Source organism: Hypanus sabinus, chromosome 1 (assembly GCF_030144855.1).
Source record: "Hypanus sabinus isolate sHypSab1 chromosome 1, sHypSab1.hap1, whole genome shotgun sequence".
Lineage (NCBI taxonomy): Eukaryota > Metazoa > Chordata > Chondrichthyes > Myliobatiformes > Dasyatidae > Hypanus > Hypanus sabinus.
In genome coordinates, this window is record NC_082706.1 from 196,392,878 (window position 1) to 196,417,151 (window position 24,274).

A 24,274-nucleotide genomic window follows, 5' to 3' on the forward strand; every position below is an offset into this window, starting at 1 on the left:
TTTCATAAAGATAGCTTGTCAGCTTGCTGAAATGTGAACTGGGCTTCAGAGCAGATCATGCCAGGAACAAAAGTTGGATTGCCAGGGGTGTGAGAAATGGACAAACTTCAACCTTCGGCAGCCCATTTGCACCAAATTTAAAATGACCCCAGTCATTCCATTGGCTTAAACTAGAGAATAGAGACATGAAAAGGCTGGAGTTAGTGCTGCCTCCCCCAGCGATTGTGTGATGGGAATTGGGTTCTACTATGGATGACTATGGATTGATGGCATGAGTTTTTTGGACTTTTATTGCATGATTGTGATATCATTTGCACTTGCTACCTTGTGTGTACTCTGGGTTGTATTTGACTGTTGGTTCTGTGTTTTGTACCTTGACCCCAGAGAAAAGCCGCTTAATTTGGCTGTGTTCATGCATGTACGGTTGAATGACAAGTAAACTTGAATTAATCTTTTTCTCCCCCTCTGAAGAGATATAAGATAAAGATAAGCAGCACACACAAAATGCTGGAGGCACTCAGCAGGCAGGCAGCATCTATGGAAAAATGTACAGTCCACATTTCGGGCCGAGGCCCTTAGGAAGGACCAAAGATGTGAGATAAAGATAAGCTTTATTTGTCAAATGTAAATAGAAACATACAGTGAAATGACCAACACAGTTCGAGGATATGCTGGGACCACCTAGTAAGTATCACCAGGCTTTCAGAGTCACTAACCTCTATACATATGTCTTTGGAATGTGGGAGGAAACTCATACAGTCATGGGAAAATGCACCAACTCAAAGATTCAAAGTACATTTATTTCATGAGGACTAGAATATAAAATCAAGGATATGATGTTGAAACTTTATAAAGCACTGGTCAGGCCTCACTTACAGTATTGTGAGCTTGTTTGAGCACCATACCTTAGAAAGGGTAAGCTGAAACTGAAGAGGGTTTAAAGGAGATTCATGAAATTGATTCCAGGATTGAATGGTTTGTCATAAGAAGAGCATTTGATGGCTCTGGGCCTGTATTCATTGGAATTCAGAAAAATGAGGGGTGACATCATTCAAACCTATCGAATGGTGAAAGGTCATGATAGACGGGGTGTGGAGAGGATGTTTCCTATGGTGGGAAAGTTCAAGGCCAGAGGACACAGCCTCACAATAGAGGAGCATCCCTTTGGAAAGGAGATAAGGAGTAATTTATTTGGCCAGAGGGTGGTGAATCTATGTAATTCTTTACCACAGGCAGCTGTGGAGGCCAAGTCCTTATACGTACTTAAGGCAGAGGTCAGGGCATGAAGGGATCTAGAAGGCAGGAGATTGGGGCTGAGAGGAAAATTGGATCAGCCATGATGAAGTGGCAGAGCAGACTCAATGGACTAGGGGCCCTTATTCTACTCCTATATCTTATGGTCTTATGATCAAAGTATGCATGCAGCATACAACCCTAAGATTCGTCTTCCCCATAGACAGCCATGAAGCAAAGAAAACCATGGAACCCTCTCAAAGAAAAGCTTATTTCTTTGCAGGAAGATTCCCTCCATTTCTTCAAGTTAAAAAATCATCTCCAGAGTTGCAAACAGTGTAACATAGGTGCAAGATGCTTTTCCTTCTGCTTTCCCGAAGGACCATGCACAGGAATGTTTTACTTCTCTTTCCATGTTTCAGATGCTGATGTGCTTTTAGCATTTTCAGTCTTCGGTCCACATTTACAGTGCCTGCATGTCCATTGTACCGAATATGTTGCTTGCACACTATAGTTCAAATTCATACATAATCCTCAATGTTGTATATGAATTAATCAGAAATATTACATAAATTACCACAGAACATGTTTTTATTCCGTCTGAAAGAAAGTTGTAGATCAGGGATTTGGGGTAGCATTTTACCTTGCAATTGTTGAAGTAATACCCAGAGAGGACTAAAACGGATGAAGCTCTTAATGTATGCTGCTAGAGAGAAATAAGTAAACAAGCAAGCCTTTTGCAGCACTGAAGGATTTGCCTTGTTCTTCATATCTAATTAATTTGGAATATTTCAGTGTCTAATTTTGACTTTATTGCAGAGGTAGTTATGGCACAGAGTCCCTCTGCTGCATCTTTAACACATACAATTATATGTATACCTGTCTGGAATACATCATGATCAAAGGTCCTGACCCTAATAATGGCATTTTTAAATTCCAGTACCAAACACTCCATTTTTTATTGCAAGCAATTTGATTTAAATTGCCACCAATTAGGATGGTCTTATGTTCAGATCAGTACTCACAAGGAAATTAAATGAAACTGCCCAAGCCAAATTCAAACAAAACCATAGTCTGACCACCATCTGGTTGCATCTTTTCCTGATATGGAAGCACCAATGCACAAGGGCATAAAGGCCTACAAGAAGTGGTGGACATAGGGCACTCCATCACAGGCAAAGCTCTCCCTACCAATAAGCATATCTATAAGGAGTGTTGCAACAAGAAAGCTGCCTTCATTATTCCCAGATGTCCAGGTCACGTTCTCTTCTTGCTACTATCATCAAGAAAGAGGTACAGGAGCCTTAGGTTCCACACCACCAGGTTCAGGAACAGTTATTACCCTACATCCACAAATCTCCTGAACCAGCAAGGTTAACTTCACTCACCTCAACACTAAAAATGATTCCACAAACTATGGACTCACTTTCAATGGTTCTACAACTCATATTCTTGGTATTATTGAATATTCAATTCATCTATTGGCACAGTCTGAAGAAAGAACGAGCAAAAACACAGAATATGAAAAAACATAAAACTGAAAGAGTCCAATTTGAACTATTATCTACAGTCCAATCCATAAATCACAGAACGTAGGTAATGCCGTCTGACAACACCGAGTGAGAGAGAGAGAGAAAGAGACCATTCAGACGCAGCGGCCTTTCCTCAGGAGCAGCAAGCAATAAGCTGTTACACACAGACCCCTTCCCTTGGAAGCAGCAAATGAGAGGGAGGTAGTCAGTGCTGAACACCCATTCACCTTCTGCATTAGCCTTGACATTTCAATGTTCATCTATTGGTGTGAAAGAGTCAATCATGCCCCGCGCTCTGTCACTAAGTTTCTTTGCCTCGAGGCAGCCTGCCTCTGAATTTTCTCAGAGACAGCAAAGCGCTAGATCACTCAATTGTTCTCCAAACTGTAAATCACAGGCTCTGACAATTCCAGAAACATATTTAAGATAGAAAGAAGACACAGAAGAAGTGAAGTAAAACTGTTTTGTGGACCATCAAGAGGATATTGCTTCAGGAGGTGTTGTTTGCTGGCACCATCTTGACATCTAACATCTAACACTACCTTTTTTAGTGAATGAATTTGAAACCATGATGAAGTTTTTATTTTGCATGAGAAGGGCTTGGAGTTTAGGGGCTTGATATTTTAGTTGCTGTGATATTTTAGGTCAGTAGTCTGTTAGTTTTTGTGTGAGGGAGGGCTTGGGGTTTAGGGTGTGTGAGTTTTCTTTGTTTTTTTCATGCAGGAGGGAGATTCATGTCTTTTCTTTGAATGACTCATGTTTTTTTCTGTATCTCATGGCTATATAGAGAAGACAAATTTGAGAATTGTATTCTGCAAACATACCTTGATAATGAAATGCACCTTTGAACCTTTGCTGATGATATAACCACTGTTGACAGAATCTCAGATGATGATGAGAGGGAGTACAGGAGCAAGATATGCCAGCTTGTTTTGTGATGTCACAACAACAACCTTGCACTCAATATTAGTAAGACCAAAGAGCTGATTGTGAACTTCACAAAGGGTAAGATGAGGGAACATGAACCAAATCTCCTAGATGGATTAGAAGGGGGGGGGAGGGGAGGGGGGAGGAGAGAGAGAGAGAGAGAGAGAGAGAGAGAGAGAGAGAGCAATTTCAAGTTCTTGAGTGTGAATATCTCTGAGAATCTATCTTGATTCCAACATATTGATGCAGAAGAAAAGAAGGCAAGACAACAGCTATATTTCATAAGGAGTTTTAGGAGATTTGGTTTGTAACCAAAAACATTCAAGAACTTCTGCAGATGCTCTATGGAGAGCATTCTGACAGGCTACATCACCATTTGGTATGGAAAGTGGTGGTGCTACTGCACAGGATAGAAGGAGGCTACAGAAAGTTGTAAACTTAGTCAGCTCCATGATGGATACTAGCCTCAGTAGTATCTGAGAAAACTTCAAGGAGCGGTGCCTCGGAAAGTCACTATCCATCATTAAAGACTCCTATCACCAAGGACATGCCATCTTTTCATTGTTACCATCAGGAAGGAGGAACAGAAGCCAGAAGGCACACACTCAGTGATTCAGGAACAGCTTCCTCCCCTCTACCATCCAATTTCAAAATGGACATTGAACCCATGCACACTACCTCACTTTTTTATTATTTCTGTTTTTATTTTTTCATTTCTATTTTGTAATTCTATTTTAAATTTAAATATTTAATATACATTTACACTTATATTTATTTATTTATTTTATATTTATCATAATTGAATTGTACTGCTGGCCTTAAGTTAGCAAGTTTCACAACATATGTCAGCAATATTAAAACCTGATTCTGATTCTAAGGCCAGTGAATACAGGACCAGAACACTCCTTTGAAAGATGTCACAGCCTGCATTGGATAACCATATAACAATTACAGAACAGAAACAGGCCATCTCAGACCTTCCAGTCTGTGCCAAACGCTTACTCTCACCTGGTTCCACCTACCTGCACTCAGCCCAGAACCCTCCATTCCTTTCCTGTCCATATACCTATCCAATTTTTTTTTTAAATGACAAAATCAAGCCTGCCTCTACCATTGCTACTGGAAGTTCGTTCCACACAGCTACCACTCTCTGAGTAAAGAAGTTCCCCCTTGTGTTACCCCTAAACTTTTGCCCCTTAACTCTCAACTCATGTCCTCTTGTTTGAATCTCCCCTACTCTCAATGGATGGAAAAAGCCTATCATGTCAACACTATCTATTCCCCTTATAATTTTAAATACCTCTATCAAGTCCCCCCTCAACCTTCTGCACTTCGAGGAATCAAGACCTAACTTGTTCAACTTTTCTCTGTAACTTAGGTGCTGAAACTCAGGTAACATTCTAGTAAATCTCTTCTGTACTCTCTCTAATTTGTTGACATCTTTCCTATAATTCGGTGACCAGAACTGTGCACAATACTCCAAATTTGGCCTCACCAATCCCTTGTACAATTTTAACATTACATCCCAACTCCTATACTCAATGCTCTGATTTATAAAGGCCAGCATACCAAAAGCTTTCTTCACCACCCTATCCACATGAGATTCCACCTTCAGGGAACTATGCACCATTATTCCGAGATCACTCTGTTCTGCTGCATTCCTTAATGCCCTACCATTTACCATGTATGTCCTATTTTGATTATTCCTACCAAAATGTAGCAGCTCACACTTATCAGCATTAAACTCCATCTGCCATCTTTCAGCCCACTCTTCTAACTGGCCGAAATCTCTCTGCAAGCTTTGAAAACCTACTTCATTATCCACAACGCCACCTACCTTAGTATCTGCATACTTACTAATCCAGTTTACCACCCCATTATCCAGATCATTAATGTGTATGACAAACAACAATGGATCCAGTACAGATCCCTGAGGCACACCACTAGTCATCGGCCTCCAACCTGACAAGCAGTTATCCACCGTTACTCTCTGGCATCTCCCATCCAGCCACTGTTGAAACCATTTTATTACTTCAATATTAATACCTAACGATTGAACCTTTCCTAACTAACCTTCCGTGCGGATCCTTGTCAAAGGCCTTACTGAAGTCCATAAGACAACATCCACTGCTTTACCCTCGTCAACTTTCCTAGTAACCTCTTCAAAAAATTCAATAAGATTTGTCAAACATGACCCTCCATGCACAAATCCATGTTTACTGCTCCTAATCAGAGCTTGTCTATCCAGATAATTATATATACCATCTCTAAGAATAGACCATAAGACAACCATATGACAAAGGAGCAGAAGTTAGCCACTTGGCCCATCAAGTCTGCTCCTTGAATACTTTCCATTAATTTACCCACCACTAACGTCAAACTTACAGGCCGATAATTGCTAGGTTTACTTTTAGATAAACAATTCATTTATACATAATATTTCTTGCACCTTCTCTAGAGTGTTCACAACCTTCCTACAGTGTAATAACTAGTTTAGGAACCAGTTTTTGAATGGGGTTCAACAATGACCATTAATTTTGAAGTCCATCTGCAATTTCATTTTTTGAAAGTACCCTCCTAGCTCTCCAGCCACATTCAAAGATTTATGAATATGGGGATTATGCTTCCGGTGCACTGACTGGCAGAGGTGACATTCTGTATTGCAGTCTACAGGCAATAAGCTACAGTGGAAATTCTGGCCACTTTTGGAATATTGTGAGCATTCAAGCATTGGAGAAGATCCAGAGGAAGTTCGCAGATGTGCTTCCAGAATGAAAGAGTTAAAATATGAGGAGTGTTTGATGATTCTGGGCCTATACTTGCTGAAGTTTAAAAGAATGAGGGGGGGGGGGGTCTCACTGAATGCTATCAAATTTTGGAAGGCCTAGATTGAGTGGATGTGGAGAGGATGTTTCCGAGTGTGGAGAAGTCTAGAACCAAAGGTTATGGCTTCAGAATAGAAGAAAGTCCCCTTAAAACAGAGATGAAGAGAATTTTTTTTATTCAGAGGGTGGCGAATCTGTAGAATTCATTGCCATGGATGGCTTCAGAGGCAAAGAGGTGAAGTATATTTAAAGCTGAGGTAGACAGATTCTTAATCAGGGAGTTAAAGGTTGAGGGGAGAAGGCAAGAAAATTGGGTTGAGAGGGATAATAAGTAAGACCAAAAGACCATAAGACGTAGGAGCAGAATTAAGCCATTTGGTCCATTGAGTCTGCTCTGATATGGCCCATCCTGTCTTCCCCTCTTCAGCCCCACTCCCCGGCCTTCTCCCGGTAACCTTTGATGTTTTGTCCAATCAAGAACCTATCAAGCTCTGCCTGAAATACACATAATGACCTGGCTGCCACAGCTGCCTGTGATAACAAATTCCACAAATTCACCATCCTCTGGCTAAAGAAATTTCTCCGCACCTCTGTTTTAAATGGGTGTCCCTCTTGTACTGAGATTGTGCCCTCTTGTCCTAGACTCCCCTACCATGGGAAACATCCTTTCCACATTTATTCTACCTAGGCCTTTCAACACTCGAAAGTTTTCAATGAGATCTCCCCCCCATTCTTCTAAATTCCAGCAAATACAGACCCAGAGCCATCAAACACTCCTCGCATGATAATCCTTTCATTCCTGCAATCATCCTTTTGAACCTCTTTGAACCCTCTCCAATGCTAGCACATCTTTTCACAATAGGCAAGGTGAGGCCTCCCCAGTGCCTTATAAAGCCTCAGCATTGCATCATTGCTCTTGTATTCGAGACCTTTTGAAATGAATGCAAACATTGCATTTGCCTTCCTCGCCATCAGCACAACCTGCAAGTGAACCTTTGGGGAGTTCTGCACATGGACTCCAAAGTCCTTTTGCATCTCAGATTACTATATTTTCTCCCCATTTAGAAAATGGACTGCATATTTATTTTTTTTCTACCAAAATGCATGACCATGCATTTTCCAACATCCTATTTCATTCCCCACTCTCTTGCCCATTCTCCAAATCTGTCTAAGTCCTTCTGCAACCTATCTGTTTCCTCCACCAATCTCCATATCATCTGCAAACTTCCAAAGCCATCTACTCCATCATTTAAATCATTGATATACAGCATTATAAGAAACTGGCCCTTGCAGAACACCACTAGTCACTGACAACCAACTAGTAAAGAATCCTTTTATTCCTTCTCGCCATCTCCTACTAATCAGCCAATGCTCTAACCATGCCAGTAACTTCCCTATAATAACATCAGCTCTTAACTTGGTGAGCAGTCTCATGTGCTAGTGTCTTCCACATTGAAGACTGACACAAAAAACTCATTTAGTTCATCTGCCATCTCCTTATCCCGTTATTATTTCTCCGACCTCATTCCCTTGCAGTCCTATATTCACTCTCATCTCTCGTTTATCTTTTACATACTTGAAAAAGCTTTTATTATCCACTTTGATATTGCTTGCTAACTTGCTTTCATGCTCCATCTTTTCCCTCCTAGTGATTCTTTTAGTTGCTCTCTGTAGGGCTTTAAAAATTTTCCAATCCTCTATCTTCCTGCTAATTTTTGCATTGTCATATGCCCTCTCTTTTGCTTTTGCATTAGCTTTGACTTCACTTGTCAGCCACTGTTGTGCTATTTTGCCATTTGAGTATTTCTTTGTTTTTGAAATACATCTATCCTGCACCTTCCTCATTTTTGCCCAATCCATTGCTGCTCTGCTCTCATCCCTACCAGCATCTCCTTTCAATTTAATTTGGCCAACTCATTTCTTATACCACTGTAATTTCTTTTACTCCATTGAGGTACTGCAACATCAGACTTTACTTTCTCCCAATCAAATTTCAAGTTGAACTCAATCATATTGCCTCTTAAGGATCCCTTGACCTTAAGCTCTCTAATCACCTCCAGTTCATTACATAACACCTCACCCAGTATAACTGATCCCCTAGTAGGCTTAACTACAAACTGCTTTAAAAAGCCATCTCATAGGCACTCTCTTGAGATCCATTACCAACCTGAATTTTCCATTCGCCCTGCATGTTGAAATTTCTCATGATTATCATAACTTTGCCCTTTTGACTCGCCTTTCTATTTCCCATTGTAATCTGTCGTTCCCATCCCAGCTACTGTTGGGAAGCCTATATATAACTGCCATCAGGGTTCTTTTACCCTTGCAGTTTCTTACATCAACCTACTGGTATTCAACATCTTCTGATCCTATGTCAATTTTTCTACTGATTTGATGCCATTCTTTACCAGCAGAGCCACACCACCCCCTCTGCTTACTCTTCTAACCCTCTGATACAATGTATAACATTGGATGTTCAGCTCCCAACTACAAACATCCTTCAGCCATGATTCAGTGACGGCCTCAACATTATACCTGACTACTTGTAAGAGTGCAACAAGATCATCTACCTTATTTCTTATATTCCGTGCACTTCGAGTACTGTATCTGTTACCCTTTTTGATTCTGCATCCTTAATCCACTGATTCTCACCCTGCTGCTTACTATTATGTCCTATCATCTAGCTGATCTTCCTGACAGTCTGCCTGCATGCTATCTTTATTGTTTTTATCATCCATCCTTTCCTATTGTTTCCCATCGGATTCAGGTGCAACACCTATTTTGAGCAGGTCAGAACTCCCCCAGACGAGATACCGATTAACCAAGAACCTGAAGCTCTGCTCCCTGCACCAGCTTCTCAGCCTGGCATTAATCTGCCAAATCATCCTGTTTCTACCCTCACTGGCACATGGCACAGGCAGTAAATGAGAAATTACTGTCCAGGGGGTTCTGCTTCTCAGTGTTCTGCCTTGCTCTCAGAATTTTCTCTTCAGGACTCTTTACTTTTCCTTCCTATGTCATTGGTACCATTGTGCACCAAGACATCTGGCTGCTCTCTCTCCCCCTCAGAAATGCTCTGGACTCGTTCCAAGTCGTCCCTGATCCGAGCACTTGTGAGGCAACATACCATCTAGGTGTTCCATTCATGTCCACAGAATCTCCTGTCTGTTCCTCTGACTATTGAGTCCCCTGTTACCACCACTCCCCTTTTCTCTCTCTTTATCTTCTGCACCATGGACTCATGCTTAGTGCCAGTAACCTGGTCTTGGTGGCATTTTCCTGACAGGTCACTGCCCACAACAATAAATATTGAGGGGGATAGTCACAGGCGTTCTCTGTGCTAACTGGCTATTCACATTTCAATTTTTCCTGACAGTCACCCAGCTACCCACCTCCTGCAACTTAGCCATGAAGTAACGACAGAGGAGACTCAATCAGCCGAATGACCTAATTCTGTTTCTATATCATATGGTATATGGTCTATGGTCTAATTATACCATTGCTGTTATATTGTCTATCCATGCTGTCAGTCCACTTCACCATTCTTTCTTGAAGTATCTTAATATCCTCCTCTCACCACTTGTGATCACCAAAGTCTAATGTTAACTATATAGCAGGAGAAACAATGGCCCCAGTTTGAAGTTTCCTAACTCATTTATCTGGGAAATCAAGAGGACCTATTGGTGCAATTAGAATAAATGATCAAAGGCAAGAAATGAAATCAGCTTGCCCACGAAAAATCAATGTTCGGAGTTCATACTCAAAATGCTGGAGGAACTCAGCAGGTCAGGCAGCATCTGTGGAGTAGAATGAGCAGTCAGCATTTCAGGCTGAGACCTTTCGTCAGGACTGGAATGGAAAGGGGCGGAAATCAGAATAAGAAAGTGAAGAGGGAGGGCGAGGAGGGGAAAGAGCACGAGCTGGTGTGTGATAGGTGAGACCAGGTGAAGGGGAAAGTGGGTGGGTGGGGAACCATTGAGATGATGTAAGAAACTGGGAGGTGATTGGTAGAAGAGGTGAAGGGCACTTCTGCCATCTTCCTTCCAGTCCTAATGAGAGATCTCAACCTGAAATATCAAGTGTTCCCTGCCCTCTATAAATGCTACCTGACTTGTTGAGCTCCTCCAGCACTTTTTTGCTTGCTGCTCAAAATTTCCAGCATCTGGAGAATCTCTTATGTCTATAAATTGCCCACGAAAGCCCCTTTCTCCCTCCCTCTCTCTCTCTCTCTCTCTCTCTCTCTTCTGTATCCTTAACCTACTTTAATAAATATTCCTTTGTCTCAATTCCCAGGATCATACGGTCTGCTCATTGCAATTATGCTGTTAAATCCATTTCCACAGACTGACAGCAAATTTGCAGACCCTAAAGGCCATCTAAAAACTAAATGAAAGACTGGTTTTATTGTGATATTTTATCATTTTGAAATACAGCTGTTTTTGTGTTCCTACACAATGTAATGCAATAGGGCTGGAGGGTCAATAAACAAATCACCAGAAAAATAAGGGAGGAGAATCGCTGTTTGCTTATGTACAGATTTAGCTTAGTTTTCAAAACAGAACTGGATATATACCTGAAAAAGAAACGACTCAAGAATAAATGGAGCAGCTGTTCTGCCTTCGTAAAGGAGCCATCAGACTCTCAATTCTGATCCTGTGCGTTGCTCTGCTTTACAAGTATTCCAGATCAGAATCAGTTTTACTATCGCCGGCAGATGACATGAAATCTGTTAACTTAGTGGCAGCAGTACAATACAATACATGATAAATATAGAAAAAAAGTAATTCAATAACAGTAAGTATGTATATGTATATTAAATTGATATATTGAAAATAGTACAGAAACAGAAATAATCTTTTTTTTTAAAAAGCGAAGTAATGTTCATGAGTTCAATGTCCATTTAGGAATCAGATGGGAAAGGGAAAAAGCTGTTCCTACTTTTAAATCTCTTACTATCGTTCCTTTCAGTTAGTCCTGACGAAGGGTCTCGACCCGAAACGTCGACAGTGCTTCTCCTTATAGATGCTGTCTGGCCTGCTGTGTTCCACCAGCATTTTGTGTGTGTTGCCTGAATCAATGAGTGTGTGCCATCAGGCCTCTGTACCTTCTTCCGGACGGTAACAATGAGAAGAAACCATGTCCTGGATGATGGGGGTCCTTAATAATGGATGCCACCTTTTGAGGAACTGCTCCAAGTATTCCAAATCAATCTACAGTTCTTCCCATCATGATGCTTCACAATCTATGTTCAAAATTGCTTTGATTTCTCACCATTTTGATATTTGTTCAGTCTTTGTATTGGGCTTAATCATTAAAAATCACTGCTGCTGAACTTATCCCTGACTGATCACTTAATGCTCAGTTTACCAATTGTCACTATACATGGCTTCTGAGTTCCAAAGAGGCCCATTGAACTAAATTTTTGAATGGAGTAGAGCATTTTGTAAATTTTTCGGAAATAGTACACATTTAGTGAAAGTGATCCAGAATGAAGTTACACTCTCATAGTCCTTTCAGTTTTGTTAGTTGGATGTCATTGCGGGCTTTGTCCAATATGTGGCTCTGTGAACCAAGTTTCTAAATGTTATTACTTTCTTCACCTTTCATAGTCAAAACCCATATCTTTGTCCCATTCTGGTCCAATATGTTCTGTTAAATCTCACCTGACTTCCCCTTTTTTATGGACTTAATGCTTTCTTCAGCTGTTCATTTTCCCTGTTTCCTGAGACTTACTGTTATGCACCTTCCACCCAAGCTCTTCATTCTATTATCTAGCTTTTTTTGCCTTCTAACTGCTACTTCAATCATCTGACCTCCAGCCTCTTGCAATCACTGCATCTACCCACCTATCTTCATCACCCCGACATTTTACTCCATCCTGACACTCACTAAACCCTCACTGGCTCATTCTTTCCTGCTCCCTCTTTACTGATCTTAATTCTCTTTAGCCCCTTTTGAAACTATTCCCCCTTGTCTTTCTCAAATTACCCCACCATCCCTCACTCCAGCTTATAACTGGTTCTTTCTTATTAAGGAGCATTTGAAATGGTTCAAATGGTCCAGTTTAATATCAGAGAATGCATACAGTACACAACATGGATTTCTTGCTCAACAATACTCCCATTTTCAAAAAAATATGCATTTGCAGTGGGACCTGTCTGGTGAACTGAATTGTCAGGTTCTCACATGTGAACAGTAGGTATGACGGCAATAGGCAGTCTGCAGCCATTACAGAAATCAGCAGAGTTCCCTATTCATTTTATTTATTGATCTAAAGATGAAGAGGGATAAATTTTTACTTGCTCACTCAGGTGCATGACAGCATCAAAGTGCAAATTTCAAAGTAAATTTATTATCAAAGTACATATACGTCACCATGTGCAACACTGAGATTCATTGTCTTGCAGGCACACTCAATAAATCCATAATAAAATAAGAACCATGTTAGAATCTATGAAGAACCGCACCAACTTAGGTGTTCAACCAATTTGCAAAAGACATCAAACTGTGCAAATTCAAAAAGAAAGAAATAAAATTAAATAAATAAGCAGTAAATATTGAGAATGAGATGAAGAGTCCTTGATGAGTCCATAGGTTGAGGGAACTTTTCAGTGATGAGGCAAGTGAAGTTATCCCCTCAGGTTCAAGAGCCTGATGGTTGAGGGGTAATAACTGTTCCTGAGCCTAGCGGTGTGGGTCCTAAGGTTTCTGTACCTTCTTCCTGGTGGCAGCAGCGAGAAAAGGGGATGTCCTGGATGATGTGGGTGCCTGATGGTGGATGCTGTGTTCCTCCGACGATGTTATATCAGCCCTCTAATATATAAAGCTCCTGATAATTCAGTTCCACAATTCTCGGAACCAGAAGTCAAAAGTGAGGAGGAGAGTTCAAACAGCTGCTAAAACTTTAGCGACAGATCACATTTCTCCTCTTAGCATTAAAAAATGCAGTGATGTGTAGCGTACACAAAATGCTGGAGGAACTCAGTAGGCCAGGCAGCATCTACAATAAAGAAAAAGCAGCTGACGTTTTGGGCCGAGACCCTTCATCAGGACTACTGAATGTCTGATCAGGACTATTGATGCTGCTTGGCCTGCTGAGTTTCTCCACCATTTTATGTGTGTTGCTTGGATTTCTGGCACCTGCAGATCTTCTCTTGTTTGTGATGTGTAAGGCCGTCATTTTGATTTACTTTATTAGACATCACTTTGTACTTACAGTAGATACGTGGTGTAATGATTTTATGTATTGAAATTTCATACAAGACCTATTTATGCACAGTAAAATGTAATCAGCTGATCAACAATGTCATATTAATGTTTGCAAATATAGTATAACTCGCTTTTCCTGATTTACGTTACAAAATATAGTACGTTATTTAATGCAATGCTCTAGGTCCATTGAAGTATACCATTATAGATAGTCTGAGGTTTTTTTTATATTCATCCACTTTTTTCTCACACTCCAAACGCTTGTAGTTTTTCTGTCAAAATTACAACCTGAGGAAGTTCCTTACTTTTGATTATGTGATCTGAAAACCTTTTGGTTGCTAGTTGCTTGAAGTGTGAATCACTCCAGTTGTTTCAATGTGCAAGCATAGATAGCATGCTACCAGCATACCAAAATGCATTGAATAAAATCCACTTCATCAAATTGATGCTGACAAAAAATGATCCATTTCAGCACACTAATGCAGAGGTTAATTTAAAATAAACACATTGGCGGATTTACCTCAAATGCAGAAGAAAGAAAAGCTGATGAAATGTGATCTATTGCGATGGATCGGATCAGAAAAAAATGTCATCCCTTTGAACCCTGCTCAGTGTTAGTTCTTAGGCACACGAGCTAGTCAAATTATGTTGTCTCCTGGAAAATGGTAATCCTTCTGCTACTGCAAGTTGAATGATAAGGCTTAGAAGCTGCACCTATAATCAAAACCAGGTATAATATCACTGGCATATGCCTTGAAATTTGCTGTTTAACATGGTTTTGACATAGACTAGATGGGTCAAAAGGCCTGTTTCTGCATTGTACTTTCTTTTCATCTCTCTCTCTCTCTCTCTCTTTATATATATATGTGTTAAATTAAGCAAGTAATAATAAGTGATGTGCTAACATTATATTTCTCAGTTGTCCCCTGCCTGCATCACCACATTTGTTTCAGGTAAAGGTGTTGACGCACCATCAATAACTCGCTCTGAGACGTGAAGGCGAGATATCAGCTTTTATTGACTGGAAGAAGGAACAAACAGTGAGTGACCACCGTACTACATCCTGGAGACTGAGAGGCCGGGCTCAGGCCTTGATCGCCTTTATACAGGGGTCTGTGGGAGGAGCCACAGGAGCAGTCAGCAGGGGGCGTGTCCAGACAGGTATATGTAGTTCACCACAGGTGTACCAGTTGGTCCCCTTCAACCCTACCTTTCCTTATGCTGACATCAGGGCATTAGACACAGCCTTAAGAGGTTAGACCTTGGAGCTTTGCATTTAGCTTGAGTGGGTTGAATCTGAGAGTCGTACATAATGAATACAGATTGATTGGTTCACTGCTGACTATTAAGCATTCATTTACACTAATCATATTTTAGTCTTCCCACCTTCCTGTTAACTTATCCCAGGTTCTACCACACAGCTCCACATCAGGGTCAATTTACCCATCATTAACTTATCAGCTCACACATATTTGGCAGCCTTTAAGCACAAAGTGACATGGTCTCCCTTCCAGTGTCATTAAATCTCTCCTTCAGAGGATCACAAAATCTGCCTCACTTGTCCCTGTATCAGGCCACGAAGGTGCGAGGGATGCCGGAACGCAATAACTCTGGAGGGCACACTCTGACGGAGCACAGAGTCAGGCCCTTCAGCTCATCCGGTCCATGCCAAACTGTTATTCTGCCCAGTGACATTGTCTCCCAGCTGGATCCTAGCTCTCCACGTGCTTTCCATTCATGCACTTATCCAAACTTCTCTTAAATGCTGCAATCAGCCCCACCTCCGTCACTTACACTGGCAGCTCATTTCACACTTGCACCATCCTCTCAGTGAACTCAGCAAATCATGCAGCATCTTGGAGAGGAATATACAGTTGATGTTTTGGGTCAAGATCCTTCATCACGACTGGAAAGGAAATAGAAAGTGTGTTGCTCAATGATGCACACTATCTTCGTAATTTTGTATATCTCTATCAAATCATCCTTCATTCTCCTACACCTCAGGAAAAAGAGTCCTATCCTAATCAAACTTTCCCTGTAATTCAAGCCCTCAAGTCCTGGCTGTATTTTGGCACTCTTTCAATCTTCTTGATGTATTTCCTGTAGGTAGGTGACCAGAACTGCAAACAATACTCCAAATTGGTCCTCTCCAATTTCTTACACAACTTCAACATTACACGTTAAATGTGGAAGAAAACTCCAGCACTTGGAGGGAACCCATACAAACACACTTTCTACTTCCTTTCCAGTCCTGTAGCACAAACGCTACACCGGTGGCATCAGAAGTTATGACTGAACTTCAGTTCTTGTGTTGTGAAACAACAATCAATGAGCTATGTTAGAGCATCGTGGGTAGGGGGTGTGGTGAGAGTAGCCTGGAAGGACACTATTTGTTACTCTGTGTTATATAGATTACCCCTCAATAATAATGATCAGTTAGACACAGAGAGAATCTGTATTTACTGACAGCTATCGTTATTGTTTCAACTAAAAAGCACATCTATTTACAGAACAGAATACATGTGTGCACACCTACAACGTTTCTCTGACCTTCCATGAACAGTCAAAGAATAGAAAAGCTAAAACCCAGGGAAGGAGTCTACAACGCAATCTGGGATTCTCCTTGTCCGTGATGGTTGCTCACCAAAGAGTTGTTGTTTGAAGCTCCTTACCTTTAAACACTTCTTATCAGTTCAAATGTTCTATTTCAATCTTGTTGGCTCGAGGTAATCTGAATGACTTATGTCACCTTCTTATTGGCCCTGGTCCAAGCAAGCATCCACTTGTTGCCCTCTGCCACAAGTGACAACTAGTAATTCATGCCTCTTTATTCTAAATCAGCTCCCAAACCAGTAACCAGCTCGATATATTCAGCACAGACACAAACCCCACCATTCACAAACCTGCTTGTTAAATCATACCAAAGAACACCTCACAAATAACTTATTATTTGGAAACTATCTCTAGTTTAACAAATTACCTGAATGATGCACCATCAATAACTCACACTGAGACGTAAGGCGAGATATCGGCTTTTATTGACTGGAAGAAGGAACCAGGAGTGAGTGTCCATCATACTATGACCTGGAGACTGAGGCCGAGCGTCAGGCCTCAGACCTCCTTTATACAGGGGCCTGTGGAAGGAGCCACAGGAGCAGTCAGAAGGGGGCGTGTCCAGACAGGCACATAGTTCACCACACTGAAGCATCATTGTCTCAGCTTTAAAACACAGATTCAGGCAAGGAAAACCTGTACACAAAATGGAGGATACAGAGAAGCTTTACAAATGGCAGCCTCTATTCTTTTGACCTTATGGCAAGACCAATGGTCTTTCTACTTTCACTATCCTTAATTCATTTGAATTCTCAGATTTGTAGTCTGTAGATCCTTCTGGCCAACACCTGCATTTGGGGAGGTCTGGGGAGAGTGATCAAAGACCTAGGAGATTGCTTGATGAATTGGTTTGCAGTCTGGGATTATATCTCTGTTGCACAAGTAGAGAAGGCACGTGGTGTGTTGGCCTTTGTTGTCATAAGGTAATGTTGCAGCCCTATGTTGAACATGGAAGAAAACTCGAGCACTTGGAGGGACCCATACAAACACCAGGAGAAGGCACAAATGCTACACAGCAATGTGGCATCAGAAATTATGACTGAACTTCAGTCCTTGAGTTGTGAAACAACAATCAATGAGCTATGTTATAGTATTGTGGATAGAGAGTGTGGTGAGAGCAGCCTGGAAGGACATTATTGTTACTCTGTGTTATATGGATAACCCCTTAATAATAATGATCAGATAGGCACAGAGGGAACCTGTACTCACTGACAAATATCTTTATTGTCTCAACTAAAAAGACACATGAATTTACATTACACGAGGAAATCTGCAGATGCTGGAAATTCAAACAACAACACACACAAAATGCTGGTGGAACACAGCAGGCCAGGCAGCATCTATAAGGAGAAGCTCCTCCTTACAGATGCTGCCTGGCCTGCTTTGTTTGACCAGCATTTTGCGTGTGTTGTTTGAATTTCCATTACCCTGATTTGACCTCACTTATTGTGTTCAGTTCTGGTCGCATCATTACAAGAAGGATGACAAAGCTTTAGAGAGAATGCAGAGGAAATTAACCAAGATGCTACCTGGATTACAGAGCATGCCTTATGAGGATAGGCTGAGTGATTGCTTTTCCTTTGGAATAAAGAAGGAGGATAGGTGAACAAGAGGCATAGATCACATGGATGGCCAGATATATTTTTCCCAGGGCGGAAATGGATAATGCAAAGGGGCATAATTGTAAGGTGATTAGAGGAAGGTATTGGAATGGGGATGCCAGAGGTAAGTTTTGTTTTACACAGAGAGTGATAGAGGTGTGGAAAACACTGCCAGAGGTGGTGGCAGAGGCAGGTACATTAAGGGCATTTGAGAAACATCTAAATAGGCAGATGGATGATAAATTTGACAATAGACAATAGACAATAGGTGCAGAAGTAGACCATTCGGCCCTTCAAGCCTGCACCGCCATTTTGAGATCATGGCTGATCATCTACTATCAATACCCGGTTCCTGCCTTGTCCCCATATCCCTTGATTCCCCTATCCATAAGATACCTATCTAGCTCCTTCTTGAAAGCATCCAGAGTATTGGCCTCCACTGCCTTCTGAGGCAGTGCATTCCAGACCCCCGCAACTCTCTGGGAGAAGAAGTTTTTCCTTAACTCTGTCCGAAATGACCTACTCCTTATTCTTAAACCATGCCCTCTGGTACTGGACTCTCCCAGCATCTGGAACATATTTCCTGCCTCTATCTTGTCCAATCCCTTAATCTTATATGTTGCAATCAGATCCCCTCTCAATCTCCTTAATTCCAGCGTGTACAAGCCCAGTCTCTCTAACCTCTCTGTGTAAGATAGTCCAGACATCCCAGGAATTAACCTCGTGAATCTACGCTGCACTTCCTCTACAGCCAGGATGTCCTTCCTTAACCCTGGAGACCAAAACTGTACACAATACTCCAGGTGTGGTCTCACCAGGGCTCTGTACAAATGCAAGAGGGTTTCCTTGCTCTTGTACTCAATTCCCCTTGTAATAAAGGCCAACATTCCATTAGCCTTCTTCACTGCCTGCTGCACTTGCTCATTCACCTCCAGTGACTGATGAACAAGGACTCCTAGATCTCATTGTATTTCTCCCTTACCTAACTCTACACCATTCAGATAATAATCTGCCTTCCTGTTCTTACTCCCAAAGTGGGTAACCTCACACTTATTCACATTAAACGTCATCTGCCAAGTATCTGCCCACTCACCCAGCCTATTCAAGTCACCCTGAATTCTCCTAACATCCTCATCACATGTCACACTGCCACCTAGCTTAGTATCATCAGCAAATTTGCTGATGTTATTCTCAATGCCTTCACCTAAATCATTGACGTAAATTGTAAACAGCTGTGTTCCCAATACCGAGCCCTGTGGCACCCCACTAGTCACCACCTGCCCTTCCGAGAAACACCCATTCACCGCTACCCTTTGCTTTTTATCTGCCAACCTGTTTTCTATCCCCCCAATGCCATGAGCTTTGACTTACCCACCAATCTCCTATGTGGGACCTTATCAAATGCCTTCTGAAAATCGAGGTACACTACATCCATTGGATCTCCCCCGTCTAACTTCCTGGTTACATCCTTACATTGAGGGCTATGTAGGTGGACCCAGCTATGGGTAAATAGCCCCACTGCCTTCTGGGCAGATTTGGAAGTGATAAAGCCTATGGGAGTAAACCCAGACAGAAAATCTGGAATGGAGACCCTAAGGCAGCTGGACATCCTACCATCAGCTCCTACAGCCAAGCTGGTGCCAATGTATTGCTTCACTGTCTTTTGTACAACACTGGCGAGGCCGAGAGAGGGATTGTGACAACTGGGCATTCCAGGAGCTCCATACCTTCCACCTAGGCTTGTGCCCTGGAGAGGTCACTCCAGTATCAACACTGACAGATGCAATCATGTAGGAAGGGCTAGAATGATTTTAGAGTAAGTTAAAAGACTGGCAAATTGTGGGCCAAAGGGCTTGTCCTGTACTGTAGTGTTTTATGTTCTCTGTTCATTCAAACTGGGGGAGGGAATTTCATAATGAAGAGAACTGCGGGTTGTGGGATCCATAGTCCACAGGATATTGAGTTTTCAAGGAAATAGGTAAGTACTTTACCTAGGATTGCACTAAAGCTGAGAGAGAGCGCTGGAATCTGTGCTGCGTTAAAGGCTAACCCCTGCAGGATAGCCCTCCAGTCAATACTGCTCTCCGATGTTCACTCCCTGGAAAACAAACTGGGTTTCCTTTGTCTGCAATGAACTCAGCGTGAGCTGAGGAAATACGGTGTGATTATTTGAACTGAAACGTGTCTCCAGAACAACAAGCAATGCACCTTCAAACTTCAGGCCATGCCACTCAGGGACTTGTGCTAATATTACTTTGTGACTGTGGTCTGCTTTATTGTAGCTGCATGTGCTGGGTGATACGTACCATGTTTTACCTCTTGGCTCCAGAGAAATAATGTTTCCTTCAGCTGTGTACATGTGTATGTGTATGAATTTGATCCTGATTAGACCATGTTCTTCGCCCATGCATCCATGCAGTGCTCCAACAGAACGTTGCATGAGATATAACATTACTTAGTCCATCCCTGGCACAGAAATCATATTGAGTAGTAAGGCTGACTGCAAAGCTATTGGAGCACTGCATTGATGCAGTTATCAAAACAGAATGTGATACAACTTCTGGACCATTATGTGTTTTCTTTTTAACATTATATTCTTGCAGCCAGATAAATTAACAAAATAAATCACGTTGAATGAACTTCACAAACAAAATGGTGGAGGAACTCAGCGGGTCAGGCAGTTTCCATGGAGAGATATTCTATGAGCTGAGACCCTTCATCAGGACGGGAAAGGAAGGAAGCAGAAGCCAGATTAAAAAGGATGGGGTAAGGAAAGGAATACAAGCTGACCAGTGACAAGGGAAACCGGGTGATGGGAAGGTGATTGGATGCAGAGGGAGGGATAGAAAAAGAAGCTGGGAGGTGATAGTTGGAAGAGGTAAAGGGTCGAAGAGGAAAGGATCTGATAGGAGGGGAGAGTGAACCATGGGAGAAAAGGGAGGGACAGCAAAAAGAGGTGATGGGCAAGTGAGGAGATGTTGAGTTTTGACAGCTTGATTTGAATTATAGAAAAGTACAGCACAGAAACAGGCCCTACATCCCATCTAGTCCATGCCGAACCATTTAAACTGCCTACTCCTATTGACTCACACTGGGACTACTGTCCTCCATACCCCTATATTCCATGTACCTATCCTAACTTCTCTTAAGTTTTGAAATTGAGCTCACAGTCACCACTTGCGCTGGCAGCTCATTCCACACTCTCGTGATCCCCTGGAGATGATTTTAATACTTATAGAACCGTTTAACAATTAAGGTTTCAAGTTGATTTTCATAATATATCAATATTTGTGCATCTGTATTGAAGTAGAGAATTTCACCTGATTGTGACGTTTATAAAAAATACTGTTCCGATTGTCAAATATCCTCCTCCTGGTCACCACCGCTGGGACAGTTTCTAGCATTGCACAGACCAGCTTTACTTGAAATTTGAAAAGGAGAAAACAAGTGACCATTGCTTCAGTGAGAACTGATTAACGTCAGATATATAAGGTAACTCCTGTACTATCATACTTACTTACTTAAGGCCTGTTACACCACTGGCATTTTGGCCAGCAATGAAGGTCCTCCATGCAAGCTTCCTTCCTCATGGCAGTAGCTTCCTCTCAGTTTTAACTAGTACCAGTCGTGCAATTCCACCAGTTCTAGCTACCCCACCATCTTTACATTGTCTTGGACAGGACATTCTCAATATAGATAGAGCATCTCCCTACTTCTTGTTTATCTCTTATCCTTGTTTAATGTAATTCCCTTTTCTGCATAGAGCAGAGATTTTCCATTCTAAAATCCACTCATTTCTTTTGGCAACTTACTAAGTATGTTTCCAACTCAATTAAAAACAGAATATGGAATCTCTGTTTAAGTTCTCTAAAAATGTGAGGGGATATTGTGTGTTCTTAAATAATTATGACAGTCAACTACTGATAGTTTTTCAGCATATATACATCTAAACCAATGTCATATTTCTGCAGATTGCATACGGAACATTGCAGTTCATTGCTATTTGTAATTGTGAGGAAGAGGTTCACATGCAGTTTATTAATTATCAAACTACACATTTTGAAGAAGATGATAGGTCCTTTTTAAAAAGCTTGCTTGTTTTCCTCAGCATTTAAGAGGTGATTTACTGCAGTTAATTAGTTTAGAAGTGCAAGGAACAGAAATAGCTTTGCAAATGAAAATCAGAGCCACTCATTTTTAATTGCACAATAACCACATTAGCACATTGTCTATTGCAGTGGCTGGAAGCGTCTGCTTGCACAGTAATAAAAGCATAAAATCAGAACTTCTGAATATTGCATTATCCATTCTTGAGGTGGGCAATTATTACAACATAGTATTCACACCCCATAAATGAGTAATATCCATTGTTTGGATGTTGCTATCCAGTCAAATAAATTAATCATATCACCACATAATTTTCCAGTTTTCCTATTCGAGCATTTTACACATGTAAAGTTTCATAGTGGACACACTTGATTTGCATTGGAAATTAAGCAAATGTCCCAAGAAGTTTTCACAGATACCTCAGTGCTGGCAAAGTCTCTGGGCACCAGCTGTTCCCAATAAATTTGAGTGCAAAACCAGTAATCCATTGCAAACATTTTGGCTCTTACCAATATCAGCATCACAGGGTGCAGCATCAGCATCTGTGCTTCCATTTTATTCTGTAATTTGTGATACTCTATTTGCCTTTGTGGCAATAAATCCCATGTTTGGGAGATAATTGTCAACAATCAAAGAAAAGAGATAGAATTGCATGCTTTCATTATCAGCCAATGTCACAACAAAAGATAACAATTTTTGTCTGGCACAGTCTGTATCAAAAATGACAATTGCTGCCCAAGTTAGGCTGGCATCAAAAATGGAATATAGCAACTCGTTTCAAAGTAAAGCATTGTAACAAGTGCTTTGGACAAGGCTTAGCATCACTGGAGATATCCCTTGATCTCAGTGGTGCTGTAAATCATACAGCTGTCTCACTGCTCCGATGACCCCGGTTCGATTCCGATGTCCAGTGCAGCCGGTGTGCAGCATTATCATCCTCACTGTGTTGTTCCCCGTTGCTGCCACATCCTCCTGCATCCTTTTGAAACACAGGCTGTCAGATTGTTTCCTTTCTGCGGATTGCCCTTGCTCCAGCAACTTTCGACAGACGTACCGCGGAGAGCATTCTGGCTTGCTGTATCAACGTCTGGTATGGATGCACTAGTGCACAGGATCGGAAACAAAGTCGCAGAGTGTCGGAAGCTCATCCAGTTCCATTGTGGGCATCAGCCTTCCCACCTTTGTGGGCATCTTCAACAGATGATGCCTCAACAAGTTGTCATCCATTATTTAAGACTCTCACCAACAAGGACATGCACTCTTCTTATTTCTACCATTAGGGATGTGGTATTGAAGCCTAAAGACACACACTCAATATTTTATTAATAGCTTCTTCTCCTCTGCCATTAGGTTTCAAAGTTCAAAGTAAATTTTATTACTGAAGTACTTATATGTCACCATATACAACCCTGAGATTCATTTTCCTGTGGGCATACTCAGCAAACCTATAGACTAATAACTATGAAAGGATCAATGCAAGCTCAACCAGAGTGCAGAATAACTGTGCAAATGCAAATATAAATAAATAGCAATAAATAATGAGAACATTTGATAATGAGCTAAATGAGTCCTTAATAGTGAGACCATTTCACTGATGGGACAAATGCAGTTGAGTGAAGTTATCTCCTTTGGTTCAAGAATCTGATGTTTGAGGAGTAGTAACCATCCTTGAGCAGATTTCTCAATGGTCCATGAACACTACCTCAATATTTAGCTTGCTTTTTGCACTAGTTATTTATTGCACTAGTTATTTCATTTTATAATACTCCACTATGCTTCTGCTGCAAAACAACATATATCTGTGAGAATAAACCTGATTCTGATTCGGATAACTTTGTTGGGCATGAGGAACATCAGAAGGCAGGAGAGAAGAATAAAAGCGGGTGCTCAGATAGGGATGAATCAGAGTCAGATTCAGATTCAATATCACCACCATATGTCATGAAATTTGTTAACTTTGCAGCAGCAGTACAATGTTATATGTAATGTCAGAGAAAAAACTGTGGATTACAGTAAATATATGTATTAGATACTTAAATAAGTAGCAAGTGTCCATTTAGAAATCAGATGGCAGAGAAGTTGGTCCTTTCTTTCTTTCTAAATCTTTTTATTAATATTAGTAATATGGACAGAATACAAATGATATATTGATAAAGAAATTACCAACATATAAATTCCATTACATATGAAAAAAACATACAGAATAGTTACAATATAAATGAGTTTA

The 24,274-nt window shown here is 41.1% G+C and overlaps 1 protein-coding gene across 1 annotated transcript in view; it reads right to left on the reverse strand.

The window, feature by feature from the left end:
* Positions 1 to 24,274, reverse strand: part of csmd3b (CUB and Sushi multiple domains 3b) — a 2,186,187-nt gene that overhangs the window by 981,230 nt on the left and 1,180,683 nt on the right. The gene's annotated exons all lie outside the window — the stretch shown is intronic.